Here is a 16,319-nt window from a genome sequence, read left to right as displayed (position 1 = left end):
GCAATTTCTGTGTTTCATAAACACTCTGATAGTCCACAGATTACAGAATGCCTCCAGATGTGCATCGGAAACTACTACTGGTCTTCCAGGGAACGATCAGAGCGTAAACTCCTTGAGACATTACTCCCATGGAGGAAAGTGCACATGGTGACTGTTGTATTCAATCCCGATGCAATTTCTGTGTTTTATCAACACTCTGATAGTCCACAAATTAGGGAAAGCCTCTAGATGTGCATCGGAATTTACTACTGGTCTTCCAGGGAACGATCAAAGCGTAGACTGTTAGAGACATTACTCCCATGGTTGAAAGTGCGCATGGTGACTGTTGTATTCAATCCCGATGTATTTTCTGTGTTTCATCAACACTCTGATAGTCCACAGATTACAGAATGCCGCCAGATGTGCATCGGAAACTACTACTGGTCTTCCAGTTAACGATTAAAGCGTAGACTGTTTCAGGGTTACCCATATGGAGGAAAGTGCGCATGGTGTCTGTTGTATTCAATCCCAATGAAATTTCTTAGTTTAATCAACACTCTGATACTCCACAGATTGCAGAACTTCACCAGATGTGCATCGGAAACTACTACTGGTCTTCCAGGGAACGATCAAAGCGTAGACTGTTTAAAACATTACTCCCATGGAGGAAAGTGCGCATGGTGACTGTTGTATTTTATCCCGATGAAATTTCTGTGTTTCATCAACACTCTGATAGTCCACAGATTACAGAATGCCTCCAGATGTGCATCGGATGTTACTACTGGTCTTCCAGGGAACGATCAAAGCGTAAACTCTTTGAGACATTACTCCCATGGAGGAAAGTGCGCATGGTGACTGTTGTATTCAATCCCGATGCAATTTCTGTGTTTCATCAACACTCTGATAGTCCTGAGATTACAGAATGCCTCCAGATGTGCATCGGAAGTTACTACTGGTGTTCCAGGGAACGATCAAATCGTAGACTGTTTGAGACATACCTCCCGTGGAGGAAAGTGCGCATGGTGACTGTTGTAATCAATCCCGATGCAATTTCTCTGTTTCATGAATAGTCTGATAATCCACAGATTACAGAATGGCACCAGATGTGCATCGGAAACTACTACTGGTCTTCCAGGGAATGATCAAATCGTAGACTGTTGGAGACATTACTCCTATGAAGGAAAGTGCGAATGCTGACTGATGTATTCAATCATGATGCAATTTCTGTGTTTCATCAACACTCTGATAGTCCACAGATTACAGAATGCCTCCAGATGTGCATCGATAACTACTACTGGTCTTCCAGGTTATGATCAAAGCGTAGACTGTTAGAGACATTACTCCCATGGAGGAAAGTGCGCATTTTGACTGTTGTATTCAATCCCGATGCATTTTCTGTGTTTCATTAACACTCTGATAGTCCACAGATTACAGAATGCCGCCAGATGTGCATCGGAAACTACTACTGGTCTTCCAGGGAACGATTAAAGCGTAATCTGATCAGGGTTACTCCCATGGAGGAAAGTGCGCATGGTGACTGTTGTATTCAATCCCGATGAAATTTCTTAGTTTCATCAACTCTCTGATACTCCACAGATTGCAGAATTTCACCAGATGTGCATCCGAAACTACTACTGGTCTTCCAGGGAACGATCAAAGCGTAGACTGTTTGAAACATTACTCCCATGGAGGAAAGTGCGCATGGTGACTGTTGTATTCAATCCCGATGAAATTTCTGTGTTTCATCAACACTCTGATTGTCCACAGATTACAGAAAGCCTCCAGACGTGTATCGGAAACTACTACTGGTCTTCCAGGGAACGATCAAAGCGTAGACTGTTTGAGACATTACTTTTATGGAGGAATGTGCGCATGGTGACTGTTGTATTCAATCCCGATGCAATTTCTGTGTTTCATAAACACTCTGATAGTCCACAGATTACAGAATGCCGCCAGATGTGCATCGGAAACTACTACTGGTCTTCCAGGGAACGATCATAGCGTAAACTCTTTGAGACATTACTCCCATGGAGGAAAGTGCGCATGGTGACTGTTGTATTCAATCCCGATGCAATTTCTGTGTTTTATCAACACTCTGATAGTCCACAAATTAGGGAAAGCCTCCAGATGTGCACCGGAAACCAGTACTGGTCTTCCAGGGAACGATCAAAGCGTAGACTGTTTGAGACATTACTCAAATGGAAGAAAGTGCGCATGATGACAGTTGTATTAAATCCCGATGCAATTTCTGTGTTTCATCAACACTCTGATAGTCCACATATTACGGAAAGCCTCCAGATATGCATCGGAAACTACTCCTGGTCTTCCAGGCAACGATCAAAGCGTAGATTGTTAGAGACATTACTCCCATGGAGGAAACTGCGCATGGTGACTGTTGTATTCAATCCCGATGCAATTTCTGTGTTTCATCAACACTCTGATAGTCCACAGATTACAGAATGCCACCAGATGTGCATCGGAAACTACTACTGGTCTTCCAGTGAACGATCAAAGCGTAGACTGTTTGAAACATTACTCCCATGGGGGAAAGTGCGCATGGTGACTGTTGTATTCAATCCCGATGAAATTTCTGTGTTTCATCAACACTCTGATAGTCCACAGATTACAGGAAGCCTCCAGATGTGCATCGGAAACTACTACTGGTCTTCCAGGGAAAGATCAAAGCGTAGACTGTTTGGGACATTACTTTTATGGAGGAATGTGTGCATGGTGACTGTTGTATTCAATCCCGATGCAATTTCTGTGTTTCATCAACACTCTGATAGTCCACAGATTACAGAATGCCTCCAGATGTGCATCGGAAGTTACTACTGGTGTTCCAGGGAACGATCAAATCGTAGACTGTTTGAGACATACCTCCCGTGGAGGAAAGTGCGCATGGGGACAGTTGTAATCAATCCCGATGCAATTTCTCTGTTTCATGAATAGTCTGATAATCCACAGATTACAGAATGGCACCAGATGTGCATCGGAAACTACTACTGGTCTTCCAGGGAATGATCAAAGCGTAGACTGTTGGAGACATTACTCCTATGAAGGAAAGTGCGCATGCTGACTGATGTATTCAATCCCGATGCAATTTCTGTGTTTCATCAACACTCTGATAGTCCACAGATTACAGAATGCCTCCAGATGTGCATCGATAACTACTACTGGTCTTCCAGGTTATGATCAAAGCGTAGACTGTTAGAGACATTACTCCCATGGAGGAAAGTGCGCATGGTGACTGTTGTATTCAATTCCGATTAAATTTCAGTGTTTCATCAACACTCTGGTAGTCCACAGATTACATAATGCCGCCAGATGTGCATCGAAAACTACTACTGGTCTTCCAGGGAACGATTAAAGCGTAGACTGTTTCAGGGTTACTCCCATGGAGGAAAGTGCGCATGGTAACTGTTGTATTCAATCCCGGTGAAATTTCTTAGTTTAATCAACACTCTGATACTCCACAGATTGCAGAATTTCACCAGATGTGCACCGGAAACTACTACTGGTCTTCCAGGGAACGATTAAAGCGTAGACTGTTTGAAACATTACTCCTATGGAGGAAAGTGCGCATGGTGACTGTTGTATTCAATCCCGATGAAATTTCTGTGTTTCATCAACACTCTGATTGTCCACAGATTACAGAAAGCCTCCAGACGTGCATCGGAAACTACTACTGGTCTTCCAGGGAACGATCAAAGCGTAGACTGTTTGAGACATTACTCCCATTCAGGAAAGTGCGCATGGTGACTGTTGTATTCAATCCCGATGCAATCTCTGTGTTTCGTCAACACTCTGAGAGTCCACAGATTACAGAATGCCACCAGATGTGCATCGGAAACTTCTACTGGTCTTCCAGGGAACGATCAAAGCGTAGACTGTTTGAGACATACCTCCCGTGGAGGAAAGTGCGCATGGTGACTGTTGTAATCAATCCCGATGCAATTTCTCTGTTTCATGAATAGTCTGATAATCCACAGATTACAGAATGGCACCAGATGTGCATCGGAAACTACTACTGGTCTTCCAGAGAATGATCAAAGCGTAGACTGTTGGAGACATTACTCCTATGGAGGAAAGTGCGCATGGTGACTGTTGTATTCAATCCCGATGCAATTTCTGTGTTTCATCAACACTCTGATAGTCCACAGATTACAGAATGCCTAGAGATGTGCATTGGAAACTACTACTGGTCTTCCAGGGAACGATCAATTCGTTGACTGTTTTAGACATTACTCCCGAGGAGGAAAGTGCGCATGGTGACTGTTGTATTCAATCCCGATTCAATTTCTGTGTTTCATCAACACTCTGATAGTCCACAGATTACAGGATGCCTCCAGATGTTCATCGGAAACTACTACTTGTCTTCCAGGGAACGATCAAAGCGTAGAGTGTTTGATACATTACTCCCGTGGAGGAAAGTGCGCATGGTTACTTTTGTATGCAATCCCGATGGAATTTCTGTGTTTCATCAACACTCTGATATTCCACAAATTACAAAAGGCCTCCAGATGTGCATCGGAAACTACTACTGGTCTTCCAGTGAACGATCAAAGCGTAGACTGTTAGAGACATTACTCCCATGGAGGAAAGTGCGCATGGTGACTGTTGTATTCAATCCCGATGCCATTTCTGTGTTTCATCAACACTCTGATAGTCCACAGATTACAGAATGACACCAGATGTGCATCGGAAACTACTACTGGTGTTCCGGGGAACGATCTAGGCGTACACTGTTTGAGACATTACTCCCGTTGAGGAAAGTGCGCATGGTGACTGTTGTAATCCATTCCGATTCAATTTCTGTGTTTCATCAACACTCTGATAGACCACAGATTACAGAATGCCTCCAGATGTGCATCGGAATCTACTACTGGTCTTCCAGGGAACGATCAAAGCGTAGACTGTTAGAGACATTACTCGCATGGAGGAAAGTGCGAATGGTGACTGTTGTATTCAATCCCGATGCAATTTCTGTGTTTCATCAACACTCTGATAGTCCACAGATTACAGAATGCCTCCAGATGTGCATCGGTAACTACTACTGGTCTTCCAGGGAACGATCAAATCGTAGACTGTTTGAGACATACCTCCCGTGGAGGAAAGTGCGCATGGTGACTGTTGTAATCAATCCCGATGCAATTTCTCTGTTTCATAAATAGTCTGATAATCCACAGATTACAGAATGGCACCAGATGTGCATCGGAAACTACTACTGGTCTTCCAGGGAATGATCAAAGCGTAGACTGTTGGAGACATTACTCCTATGGAGGAAAGTGCGCATGGTGACTGATGTATTCAATCCCGATGCAATTTCTGTGTTTCATCAACACTCTGATAGTCCACAGATTACAGAATGCCTCCAGATGTGCATCGATAACTACTACTGGTCTTCCAGGTTATGATCAAAGCGTAGACCGTTAGAGACATTACTCCCGTGGAGGAAAGTGCGCATGGTGACTGTTGTATTCAATTCCGATTAAATTTCTGTGTTTCATCAACACTCTGATAGTCCACAGATTACAGAATGCCTCCAGATGTGCATTGGTAACTACTACTGGTCTTCCAGGGAACGATCAAAGCATAGACTGTTTGAGACATTACTCCCATGAAGGAAAGTGCGCATGGTGAATGTTGTATTCAATCCCGATGCAATTTCTGTGTTTCATCAACACTCAGATAGTCCACAAATTAGGGAAAGCCTCCAGATGTGCATGGGAAACTACTACTGGTCTTCCAGGGAACGATCAGAGCGTAAACTCCTTGAGACATTACTCCCATGGAGGAAAGTGCGCATGGTGACTGTTGTATTCAATCCCGATGCAATTTCTGTGTTTTATCAACACTCTGATAGTCCACAAATTAGGGAAAGCCTCCAGATGTGCATCGGAATCTACTACTGGTCTTCCAGGGAACGATCAAAGCGTAGACTGTTAGAGACATTACTCCCATGGAGGAAAGTGCGCATGGTGACTGTTGTATTCAATCCCGATGCAATTTCTGTGTTTCATAAACACTCTGATAGTCCACAGATTACAGAATGCCTCCAGATGTGCATCGGAAACTACTACTGGTCTTCCAGGGCACGATCAGAGCGTAAACTCTTTGAGACATTACTCCCATGGAGGAAAGTGCGCATGGTGACTGTTGTATTCAATCCCGATGAAATTTCTGTGTTTCATCAACACTCTTATAGTCCACAGATTACAGGAAGCCTCCAGATGTGCATCGGAAACTACTACTGGTCTTCCAGGGAACGATCAAACGTAGACTGTTTGGGACATTACTTTTATGGAGGAGTGTGCGCATGGTGACTGTTGTATTCAATCCCGATGCAATTTCTGTGTTTCATCAACACTCTGATAGTCCACAGATTACAGAATGCCACCAGATGTGCATCGGAAACTACTACTGGTGTTCCGGGGAACGATCTAAGCGTAGACTGTTTGAGACATTACTCCCGTTGAGGAAAGTGCGCATGGTGACTGTTGTATTCAATCCCGATTCAATTTCTGTGTTTCATCAACACTCAGATAGACCACAGATTACAGAATGCCTCCAGATGTGCATCGTAATCTACTACTGGTCTTCCAGGGAACGATCAAAGCGTAGACTGTTAGAGACATTACTTCCATGGAGGAAAGTGCGCATGGTGACTGTTGTATTCAATCCCGATGAAATATCTGTCTTTCATCAACACTCTTATAGTCCACAGATTACAGGAAGCCTCCAGATGTGCATCGGAAACTACTACTGGTCTTCCAGGGAACGATCAAACGTAGACTGTTTCGGACATTACATTTATGGAGGAGTGTGCGCATGGTGACTGTTGTATTCAATCCCGATGCAATTTCTGTGTTTCATCAACACTCTGATAGTCCACAGATTACAGAATGCCACCAGATGTGCATCGGAAACTACTACTGGTGTTCCGGGGAACGATCTAAGCGTAGACTGTTTGAGACATTACTCCCGTTGAGGAAAGTGCGCATGGTGACTGTTGTATTCAATCCCGATTCAATTTCTGTGTTTCATCAACACTCAGATAGACCACAGATTACAGAATGCCTCCAGATGTGCATCGTAATCTACTACTGGTCTTCCAGGGAATGATCAAAGCGTAGACTGTTGGAGACATTACTCCTATGGAGGAAAGTGCGCATGGTGACTGATGTATTCAATCCCGATGCAGTTTCTGTGTTTCATCAACACTCTGATAGTCCACAGATTACAGAATGCCTCCAGATGTGCATCGATAACTACTACTGGTCTTCCAGGTTATGATCAAAGCGTAGACCGTTAGAGACATTACTCCCGTGGAGGAAAGTGCGCATGGTGACTGTTGTATTCAATTCCGATCAAATTTCTGTGTTTCATCAACACTCTGATAGACCACAGATTACAGAATGCCTCCAGATGTGCATCGGTAACTACTACTGGTCTTCCAAGGAACGATCAAAGCATAGACTGTTTGAAACATTACTCCCATGGAGGTAAGTGCGCATGGTGACTGTTGTATTCAATCCCGATGAAATGTCTGTGTTTCATCAACACTCTGATTGTCCACAGATTACAGAAAGCCTCCAGACGCGTATCGGAAACTACTACTGGTCTTCCAGGGAACGATCAAAGCGTAGACTGTTTGAGACATTACTTTTATGGAGGAATGTGCGCATGGTGACTGTTGTATTCAATCCCGATGCAATTTCTGTGTTTCATAAACACTCTGATAGTCCACAGATTACAGAATGCCTCCAGATGTGCATCGGAAACTACTACTGGTCTTCCAGGGAACGATCAGAGCGTAAACTCTTTGAGACATTACTCCCATGGAGGAAAGTGCGCATGGTGACTGTTGTATTCAATCCCGATGCAATTTCTGTGTTTTATCAACACTCTGATAGTCCACAAATTAGGGAGAGCCTCCAGATGTGCATCGGAATCTACTACTGGTCTTCCAGGGAACGATCAAAGCGTAGACTGTTTGAGACATTACTTTTATGGAGGAATGTGCGCTTGGTGACTGTTGTATTAAATCCCGATGCAATTTCTGTGTTTCATCAACACTCTGATAGTCCACAGATTACAGGATGCCACCAGATGTTCATCGAAAACTACTACTGGTCTTCCAGGGAACGATCAAAGCGTAGACTGTTTGATACATTACTCCCATGGAGGAAAGTGCGCATGGTGACTTTTGTATTCAATCCCGATGCAATTTCTGTGTTTCATCAACACTCTGATGTTCCACAAATTACGAAAAGCCTCTAGATGTGCATCGGAAACTACTACTGGTCTTCCAGGGAACGATCAAAGCGTAGACTGTTAGAGACATTACTCCCATGGAGGAAAGTGCGCATGGTGACTGTTGTATTCAATCCCGATGCAATTTCTGTGTTTCATCAACACTCTGATAGTCCACAGATTACAGAATGCCACCAGATGTGCATCGGAAACTACTACTGGTGTTCCGGGGAACGATCTAAGCGTAGACTGTTTGAGACATTACTCCCGTTGAGGGAAGTGCGCATGGTGACTGTTGTATTCAATCCCGATGCAATTTCTGTGTTTCATCAACACTCTGATAGTCCACAGATTACAGAATGACACCAGATGTGCATCGGAAACCACTACTGGTCTTCCAGGGAACGATCAAAGCGTAGACTGGTTGAGAATTACTCCCATGGGGGAAAGTTCGAATGGTGACTGTTGTATTCAATCCCGATGCAATTTCTGGGTTTTATCAACACTCTGATACTCCACAGATTACAGAATGCCTCCAGATGTTCATCGGAAACTACTACTGGTCTTCAAGGGAACGATCAAAGCGTAGACTGTTTGAGACATTACTCCCATGGAAGAAACTGCGCATGGTGACTGTTGTATTCAATCCCGATGCAATTTTTGTGTTTCATCAACACTCTGATAGTCCACAGATTACAGATTCCCTCCAGATGTGCACCGGAAACCACTACTGGTCTTCCAGGGAACGAATAAAGCGTAGAGTGTTTGAGACATTACTCCCATGAAGGGAAGTGAGCATGGTGGCTGTTGTATTCAATCCCGATGCAATTTCTGTGTTTCATCAACACTCTGATAGTCCACAGATTACAGAATGCCTCCAGATGTGCATCGGAAACCACTACTGGTCTTCCAGGGAACGATCAACGCGTAGACTATTTGGGACATTACTCCCATGGACGAAAGTGCGCATGATGACAGTTGTATTAAATCCCGATGCAATTTCTGTGTTTCATCAACACTCTGATAGTCCACAAATTACGGAAAGCCTCCAGATATGCATCGGAAACTACTACTGGTCTTCCAGGGAACGATCAAAGCGTAGATTGTTAGAAACATTACTCCCATGGAGGAAAGTGCGCATGGTGACTGTTGTATTCAATCCCGATGCAATTTCTGTGTTTCATCAACACTCTGATAGTCCACAGATTACAGAATGCCACCAGATGTGCATCGGAAACTACTACTGGTCTTCCAGTGAACGATCAAAGCGTAGACTGTTTGAGACATTACTCCCATGGAGGAAAGTGCGCATGGTGACTGTTGTATTCAATCCCGATGCAATTTCTGTGTTTCATCAACACTCAGATAGACCACAGATTACAGAATGCCTCCAGATGTGCATCGGAATCTACTACTGGTCTTCCAGGGAACGATCAAAGCGTAGACTGTTAGAGACATTACTTCCATGGAGGAAAGTGCGCATGGTGACTGTTGTATTCAATCCCGATGAAATATCTGTCTTTCATCAACACTCTTATAGTCCACAGATTACAGGAAGCCTCCAGATGTGCATCGGAAACTACTACTGGTCTTCCAGGGAACGATCAAACGTAGACTGTTTGGGACATTACTTTTATGGAGGAGTGTGCGCATGGTGACTGTTGTATTCAATCCCGATGCAATTTCTGTGTTTCATCAACACTCTGATAGTCCACAGATTACAGAATGCCACCAGATGTGCATCGGAAACTACTACTGGTGTTCCGGGGAACGATCTAAGCGTAGACTGTTTGAGACATTACTCCCGTTGAGGAAAGTGCGCATGGTGACTGTTGTATTCAATCCCGATTCAATTTCTGTGTTTCATCAACACTCAGATAGACCACAGATTACAGAATGCCTCCAGATGTGCATCGTAATCTACTACTGGTCTTCCAGGGAACGATCAAAGCGTAGACTGTTAGAGACATTACTTCCATGGAGGAAAGTGCGCATGGTGACTGTTGTATTCAATCCCGATGAAATATCTGTCTTTCATCAACACTCTTATAGTCCACAGATTACAGGAAGCCTCCAGATGTGCATCGGAAACTACTACTGGTCTTCCAGGGAACGATCAAACGTAGACTGTTTCGGACATTACTTTTATGGAGGAGTGTGCGCATGGTGACTGTTGTATTCAATCCCGATGCAATTTCTGTGTTTCATCAACACTCTGATAGTCCACAGATTACAGAATGCCACCAGATGTGCATCGGAAACTACTACTGGTGTTCCGGGGAACGATCTAAGCGTAGACTGTTTGAGACATTACTCCCGTTGAGGAAAGTGCGCATGGTGACTGTTGTATTCAATCCCGATTCAATTTCTGTGTTTCATCAACACTCAGATAGACCACAGATTACAGAATGCCTCCAGATGTGCATCGTAATCTACTACTGGTCTTCCAGGGAATGATCAAAGCGTAGACTGTTGGAGACATTACTCCTATGGAGGAAAGTGCGCATGGTGACTGATGTATTCAATCCCGATGCAGTTTCTGTGTTTCATCAACACTCTGATAGTCCACAGATTACAGAATGCCTCCAGATGTGCATCGATAACTACTACTGGTCTTCCAGGTTATGATCAAAGCGTAGACCGTTAGAGACATTACTCCCGTGGAGGAAAGTGCGCATGGTGACTGTTGTATTCAATTCCGATCAAATTTCTGTGTTTCATCAACACTCTGATAGACCACAGATTACAGAATGCCTCCAGATGTGCATCGGTAACTACTACTGGTCTTCCAAGGAACGATCAAAGCATAGACTGTTTGAAACATTACTCCCATGGAGGTAAGTGCGCATGGTGACTGTTGTATTCAATCCCGATGAAATGTCTGTGTTTCATCAACACTCTGATTGTCCACAGATTACAGAAAGCCTCCAGACGCGTATCGGAAACTACTACTGGTCTTCCAGGGAACGATCAAAGCGTAGACTGTTTGAGACATTACTTTTATGGAGGAATGTGCGCATGGTGACTGTTGTATTCAATCCCGATGCAATTTCTGTGTTTCATAAACACTCTGATAGTCCACAGATTACAGAATGCCTCCAGATGTGCATCGGAAACTACTACTGGTCTTCCAGGGAACGATCAGAGCGTAAACTCTTTGAGACATTACTCCCATGGAGGAAAGTGCGCATGGTGACTGTTGTATTCAATCCCGATGCAATTTCTGTGTTTTATCAACACTCTGATAGTCCACAAATTAGGGAAAGCCTCCAGATGTGCATCGGAATCTACTACTGGTCTTCCAGGGAACGATCAAAGCGTAGACTGTTTGAGACATTACTTTTATGGAGGAATGTGCGCTTGGTGACTGTTGTATTAAATCCCGATGCAATTTCTGTGTTTCATCAACACTCTGATAGTCCACAGATTACAGGATGCCACCAGATGTTCATCGAAAACTACTACTGGTCTTCCAGGGAACGATCAAAGCGTAGACTGTTTGATACATTACTCCCATGGAGGAAAGTGCGCATGGTGACTTTTGTATTCAATCCCGATGCAATTTCTGTGTTTCATCAACACTCTGATGTTCCACAAATTACGAAAAGCCTCTAGATGTGCATCGGAAACTACTACTGGTCTTCCAGGGAACGATCAAAGCGTAGACTGTTAGAGACATTACTCCCATGGAGGAAAGTGCGCATGGTGACTGTTGTATTCAATCCCGATGCAATTTCTGTGTTTCATCAACACTCTGATAGTCCACAGATTACAGAATGCCACCAGATGTGCATCGGAAACTACTACTGGTGTTCCGGGGAACGATCTAAGCGTAGACTGTTTGAGACATTACTCCCGTTGAGGGAAGTGCGCATGGTGACTGTTGTATTCAATCCCGATGCAATTTCTGTGTTTCATCAACACTCTGATAGTCCACAGATTACAGAATGACACCAGATGTGCATCGGAAACCACTACTGGTCTTCCAGGGAACGATCAAAGCGTAGACTGGTTGAGAATTACTCCCATGGGGGAAAGTTCGAATGGTGACTGTTGTATTCAATCCCGATGCAATTTCTGGGTTTTATCAACACTCTGATACTCCACAGATTACAGAATGCCTCCAGATGTTCATCGGAAACTACTACTGGTCTTCAAGGGAACGATCAAAGCGTAGACTGTTTGAGACATTACTCCCATGGAAGAAACTGCGCATGGTGACTGTTGTATTCAATCCCGATGCAATTTTTGTGTTTCATCAACACTCTGATAGTCCACAGATTACAGATTCCCTCCAGATGTGCACCGGAAACCACTACTGGTCTTCCAGGGAACGAATAAAGCGTAGAGTGTTTGAGACATTACTCCCATGAAGGGAAGTGAGCATGGTGGCTGTTGTATTCAATCCCGATGCAATTTCTGTGTTTCATCAACACTCTGATAGTCCACAGATTACAGAATGCCTCCAGATGTGCATCGGAAACCACTACTGGTCTTCCAGGGAACGATCAACGCGTAGACTATTTGGGACATTACTCCCATGGACGAAAGTGCGCATGATGACAGTTGTATTAAATCCCGATGCAATTTCTGTGTTTCATCAACACTCTGATAGTCCACAAATTACGGAAAGCCTCCAGATATGCATCGGAAACTACTACTGGTCTTCCAGGGAACGATCAAAGCGTAGATTGTTAGAAACATTACTCCCATGGAGGAAAGTGCGCATGGTGACTGTTGTATTCAATCCCGATGCAATTTCTGTGTTTCATCAACACTCTGATAGTCCACAGATTACAGAATGCCACCAGATGTGCATCGGAAACTACTACTGGTCTTCCAGTGAACGATCAAAGCGTAGACTGTTTGAGACATTACTCCCATGGAGGAAAGTGCGCATGGTGACTGTTGTATTCAATCCCGATGCAATTTCTGTGTTTCATCAAGACTCTGATAGTCAACAGATTACAGAATGACTCCAGATGTGCATCGGAATCTACTACTGGTCTTCCAGGGAACGATCAAAGAGTAGACTGTTTGAGACATTACTCCCATGGCGGAAAGTGCGCATGGAGACTGTTGTATTCAATCCCGATGCAATTCTTGTGCTTGATCAACACTCTGATAGCCCACAGTTTACGAAAAGCCTCCAGATGTGCATCGGAAAGTGCTACTGGTCTTCCTGGGAACGATCAAAGCGTAGACTGTTAGAGACATTACTCCCATGGAGGATTGTGCGCATGGTGACTGTTGTATTCAATCCCGATGCAATTTCTGTGTTTCATCAACACTCTGATAGTCCACAGATTACAGAATGCCACCAGATGTGCATCGGAAACTACTACTGGTCTTCCAGGGAACGATCAAAGCGTAGGCTGTTAGAGATATTACTCCCATGGAGGAAAGTGCGCATGGTGACTGTTGTATTCAATCCCGATGCAATTTCTGTGTTTCATCAACACTCTGATAGTCCACACATTACAGAATGCCTCCAGATGTGCATCGGAAACCACTACTGGTCTTCCAGGGAACGATCAACGCGTAGACTATTTGGGACATTACTACCATGGACGAAAGTGCGCATGATGACAGTTGTATTAAATCCCGATGCAATTTCTGTGTTTCATCAACACTCTGATAGTCCACAAATTACGGAAAGCCTCCAGATTTGCATCGGAAACTACTACTGGTCTTCCAGGGAACGATCAAAGCGTAGATCGTTAGAAACATTACTCCCATGGAGGAAAGTGCGCATGGTGACTGTTGTATTCAATCCCGATGCAATTTCTGTGTTTCATCAACACTCTGATAGTCAACAGATTACAGAATGACTCCAGATGTGCATCGTAAACTACTACTGGTCTTCCAGGGAACGATCAAAGAGTAGACTGTTTGAGACATTACTCCCATGGAGGAAAGTGCGCATGGAGACTGTTGTATTCAATCCCGATGCAATTCTTGTGCTTGATCAACACTCTGATAGCCCACAGTTTACGGAAAGCCTCCAGATGTGCATCGGAAAGTGCTACTGGTCTTCCTGGGAACGATCAAAGCGTAGACTGTTAGAGATATTACTCCCATGGAGGATTGTGCGCATGGAGACTGTTGTATTCAATCCCGATGCAATTTCTGTGTTTCATCAACACTCTGATAGCCCACAGATTACAGAAAGCATCCAGATGTGCATCGGAAACTACTACTTGTCTTCCAGGGAACGATCAAAGCGTAGACTCTTAGAGACATTACCCCCATGGAGGAAAGTACTCATGGTGAATGTTGTATTCAATCCCGATGCAATTCCTGTGTTTCATCAACACTCTGATAGTGTACAGATTACAGAATGCCTAGAGATGTGCATTGGAAACTACTACTGGTCTTCCAGGGAACGATCAAATCGTTGACTGTTTGAGACATTACTCCCATGGAAGAAAGTGCGCATGGTGACTGTTGTATTCAATCCCGATGCAATTTTTGTGTTTCATCAACACTCTGATAGTCCACAGATTACAGATTGCCTCCAGATGTGCACCGGAAACCACTACTGGTCTTCCAGGGAACGATCAAAGCGTAGACTGTTTGAGACATTACTCAAATGGAAGAAAGTGCGCATGATGACAGTTGTATTAAATCCCGATGCAATTTCTGTGTTTCATCAACACTCTGATAGTGCACATATTACGGAAAGCCTCCAGATATGCATCGGAAACTACTACTGGTCTTCCAGGGAACGATCAAAGCGTAGATTGTTAGAGACATTACTCCCATGGAGGAAAGTGCGCATGGTGACTGTTGTATTCAATCCCGATGCAATTTCTGTATTTCATCAACACTCTGATAGTCCACAGATTACAGAATGCCACCAGATGTGCATCGGAAACTACTACTGGTCTTCCAGTGAACGATCAAAGCGTAGACTGTTTGAGACATTACTCCCATGGAGGAAAGTGCGCATGGTGACTGTTGTATTCAATCCCGATGCAATTTCTGTGTTTTATCAACACTCTGATAGTCAACAGATTACAGAATGCCTCCAGATGTGCATCGGTAACTACTACTGGTCTTCCAGGGAACAATCAACGCGTATACTATTTGGGACATTACTCCCATGGAGGAAAGTGCGCATGGTGACTGTTGTATTCAATCCCGATGCAATTTCTGTGTTTCATCAACACTCTGATAGTCCACAGATTACAGAATGCCGCCAGATGTGCATCGAAAACTACTACTGGTCTTCCAGGGAACGATTAAAGCGTAATCTGTTTCAGGGTTACTCCCATGGAGGAAAGTGCACATGGTGACTGTTGTATTCAATCCCGATGAAATTTCTTAGTTTCATCAACTCTCTGATACTCCACAGATTGCAGAATTTCACCAGATGTGCATCCGAAACTACTACTGGTCTTCCAGGGAACGATCAAAGCGTAGACTGTTTGAAACATTACTCTCATGGAGGTAAGTGCGCATGGTGACTGTTGTATTCAATCCCGATGAAATGTCTGTGTTTCATCAACACTCTGATTGTCCACAGATTACAGAAAGCCTCCAGACGCGTATCGGAAACTACTACTGGTCTTCCAGGGAACGATCAAAGCGTAGACTGTTTGAGACATTACTTTTATGGAGGAATGTGCGCATGGTGACTGTTGTATTCAATCCCGATGCAATTTCTGTGTTTCATAAACACTCTGATAGTCCACAGATTACAGAATGCCTCCAGATGTGCATCGGAAACTACTACTGGTCTTCCAGGGAACGATCAGAGCGTAAACTCTTTGAGACATTACTCCCATGGAGGAAAGTGCGCATGGTGACTGTTGTATTCAATCCCGATGCAATTTCTGTGTTTTATCAACACTCTGATAGTCCACAAATTAGGGAAAGCCTCCAGATGTGCATCGGAATCTACTACTGGTCTTCCAGGGAACGATAAAAGCGTAGACTGTTTGAGACATTACTTTTATGGAGGAATGTGCGCATGGTGACTGTTGTATTAAATCCCGATGCAATTTCTGTGTTTCATCAACACTCTGATAGTCCACAGATTACAGGATGCCACCAGATGTTCATCGAAAACTACTACTGGTCTT

The sequence above is a fragment of the Schistocerca gregaria genome, chromosome 1, assembly GCF_023897955.1.
Source record: "Schistocerca gregaria isolate iqSchGreg1 chromosome 1, iqSchGreg1.2, whole genome shotgun sequence".
Lineage (NCBI taxonomy): Eukaryota > Metazoa > Arthropoda > Insecta > Orthoptera > Acrididae > Schistocerca > Schistocerca gregaria.
Note: the sequence above shows the minus strand (reverse complement) of the source record.